This window comes from Pygoscelis adeliae, unplaced genomic scaffold (genome assembly GCF_000699105.1).
Source record: "Pygoscelis adeliae isolate BGI_AS28 unplaced genomic scaffold, ASM69910v1 Scaffold54, whole genome shotgun sequence".
Lineage (NCBI taxonomy): Eukaryota > Metazoa > Chordata > Aves > Sphenisciformes > Spheniscidae > Pygoscelis > Pygoscelis adeliae.
In genome coordinates, this window is record NW_008824982.1 from 4,797,350 (window position 1) to 4,801,091 (window position 3,742).

The following is a 3,742-nucleotide window of genomic DNA, read 5'->3' on the forward strand; positions in this document are numbered from 1 at the left end:
TTGTTATTTTGAGTTTTGTATAATATTCTTTTAAATGGTGAATTACTACTTTATGAAAATAACTAAACCTGTATATAAACAAGGTATGTATATAATGAATGGTTAGTTTAGCATTCCAGTAGAAATAAATAGACTTTTTCTTAAGAGTCTCCATATTTTAAGTATTTAGTTACTAAATACTTGCGTAATTCAACCATTCAATGACAATGAAAACGAGAATTTTGATATAAACACCTTTGTTCATACACATTGTCCTGGTTTTGGCTGGGCATCGGTCAGCGGGTGGTGAGCAATTGCATTGTGCATTACTTATTTTGTATATTCTTTTATCATTATTATCATTATTATTATTTTGCCTTCCTTTTCTGTCCTATTAAACTGTCTTTATCTCAACCCATAAATTTTACTTTTTTTTTTTTCCCCGATTCTCTCCCCCATCCTACTGGGGGGGCAGAGGAGGACTGAGCGAACGGCTGTGTTTAGTTGCCTGCCGGGTTAAACCGCAACACACATTTGCAAAAAATTTGAAAACTCACTGTTTGGAGTTGTAGCTGCAAGCTTACAAATTAAACAGCAGAAACCTGCAAATACCAGTAGGTCAAATTTCTTGTTAACTGTCCTTTCAGTAAAAGCTGCTGACTTTCTGACATCTTCAGAGTTGTCAAAAGGCATTATCACAAAGCAAGCTTAGCCCTTGTAACGCTTTCTGTCTATAAAGAGAGGGAGTTTTATGCCTATGGCTTGAAAAGAAGGCATACAGTGATTGCACACATTTATCTTAGTCAAAGCTGTGATGAGATAAATAAAGGGGGTTTTGTACACATGGAAATCTGTAATCCATAATATTCCCAGCAGACTGAATGTAAATGAAATTCTCTCCTGGTTTTGCAAACCTCAGTAACGATATTTCACAATTTTAGAAAACATACACACATACCAGAACATATGAACATCAAACATGCAGATAAATAGGCAGTGGAATACAAAAAAGCACAGGTAGATTTCCACGTAGGCAGTGTTGTTGACTTCACATCAGAAAAAGCAAAACTATAAAGTCATTGTATGTCTTGCACATATGCTGCTATATATGCATAGCAGATACATAAAAATGCAGTCTTGGAGCATATATTCGCTATTTTCAAATCTATAAAAAATCTTCCATATACATATACCAAGAGCACTCCTACACAGTGCCTGTACTCCCATGGAGACACCAGGTAGACACAAATTGTATGTCACTTATGTAAGCCCGTGGTAATAGAGACACTAAAGGTTTCACTGTATGGCTTTCACAACTATGATAGGCATCAAGAGCCCCGCCTCATTCCATTGCTTTTTGCACCCTTCAGCAAACCCCGAGCACTGCCTCGTCATTTGCCTCTGGATGGCCTCAGCCCAAGCCCTGGGAGACCTTTGGACCTACAGATCCTACTACGCTGACGAGACATGAAATCCCACCAAGGAAGAAGAGCACTATGGTCCTGACTGTTCTGCTGCATAAAGCCCCTTCTCAGCAGCAACCTTAAAGAAGACAGGCTCTATACTACACACGCAGACCTGAACGGAAAAGAGGTTCCTAGCAGCCACCATCTGCGCTCTAAAGGCACAAAATGTGTAAGGAGAAGCTTGAAAACAATTTAAATATGAAAGCACCTACTAAAAGGTACATGAAATATTGACAAAGACTGTTGAATCACTTTTTCGATTTAAAAGCACCTACCTGGACAAAACTTGGTATTTAGCAACTCAGTACAAGAAAGAGACAAAAATTAAACATATTTGACTGTTTTGTCCTAGCAGATATAAGTCACTTCAAAATGCTTCAAAACAATGATTTTGGGCCAATATGAACCACAACAAATATGCATACTCCTCAGAAGAAATTGAAAAAATAAAAGTGAGACTTTTTGTCTCAGAAGAAATGTTGATAAATCCAAACCACTCTAATTTATTTGAAAAATAAGTCTATCCAAAATATTTAATCAAAATAATACTTTCTGTAACTTTTGAGATTTCTAGGAGCAATAATAAGTGGAGCCAGCCATTCCTTAATATCAGAGGCATTATTAGGTACACTAAAGGAAGTGCCCTTTTGCACGAGAATTAAGCTTGCTTAAGGTCACACAATCAGCCAGACACAACCATTAACTGGAACCAAGTCTTCACAATCAGTCTACTGCTTTAATTAGTAGCTTGGCCTTCCTAGACATGAAAAATCACAGTCTCCTCTGCCTCTGAATTATTTTTTAATTTGATAAAACTGAATTAACAGTATGTGCTATTCATGGATGTCATCTATGGACACAGATTTGATACAGATGCTCCTAATATTCTTTTTTCCCCTTATATTTCATCTGTATGAATCACTGCCTGGGTAGGCACCATCTGTTCATTGTTCTCTGTTGCCAGAATGGGCCACTTCAGAAGGGGGGGGGGGGGGGAATCAGTGTCATAATTTCCTGAACAATGCAAATTCTGAGCTTAAGGCAACACAGCTACTTGAAGACTGGGATTAAATCCCTATTTAGACTTCTCGCTATTCAAAATAGTTTGGGTTGTTTACATCTTTCAATATAAGACTCTTTTTCCAGAACCTCTGTAGTTCTTCTGCCCCTTTTTTGAACATCTTTCCAGCACGTTGACACATGGAAATTACAGACCCCAAACCTTGATGCAAGTATTTGTTGTACTCTCACAAACACTCAGTACAAAAGTAGCAACATCAAGTTGTACCCTCTGGTTAGTGTCCTGTCTATACATCAAAGAATTTCATTTGCCCCGTGACCTCAGCCTTGCACTGGCGGCTCATGTTGAGTTGGTTGTTTATCGTACTATATGAGCATGAATCTCTCTAAGCAAGTGAGACACACTGCTGTGTAATATGGCTCTCCTCTTATAATTTCCTATTCCACCTATTTCTATCATTTGCAAATTGTAAGTAATACTTTTCTTCATACCCTTGTTGAGAACAACAGATTTAGCCGTTTATTTTTGTAGTTTACCTCTTTGATTTCTGTCTGCCTACAAAGAATGCAGGCAAAGAAGAGATTTTTAGAGCAGGAAAAAAAAGCAGTAAGAATCTAACCTACCCAACAGAGAACACCAAGGACTCTGTAAAAGATGAGTGCAGAGGCTGTTAATCAGGAAGTCAAATGTGTCCACCCACATAATATGGATATATTCTCACGAGGCCAGAGCCTAGCAAAGAGACATTAAATTGTTAAAGCGGGTGGCTATCCTCAGGAGTTGCACAGGGTGGAAACAGAAGAGAGCAGTCAAATCCAAGCTAAAGGACGTCCTAAATTCAGCTGTGAATTCCTTCGGGCAGGGACCTTTGTTCCGTGCTCATCAGCTCACGGGTCCGTAACGGCAGCCTGCAGAGGCTGCGTCCGTGGCAACGGAAGAGACTGGCCAGCGCACGTGAACGCCTCCCCCTTCACCCCGCCGGGTCACCCCACCATCTGTGAGCACCGTGTCGCTTCTTCCCCCAACACCCGAAGTAATTGTGCAGTCAAGCGCTTATCTAACTTACTGCCTACTTCAATTTTAAGACGCTACTTGCCCCTACCACCTGTGAGAAAACGGCACTTACTCCGTCGCAGACCGATACGTACTCCAGGGCCAGCAATACCTCACCCACTTTATTCATTCGCCAGTACACGCCGGACCGTGGTATCCCTGGCGCCCTTCCAGCGCGGGGGAGCTCCGCCCCAGCCCCCCGCCACCGGCACCCACTGCATTT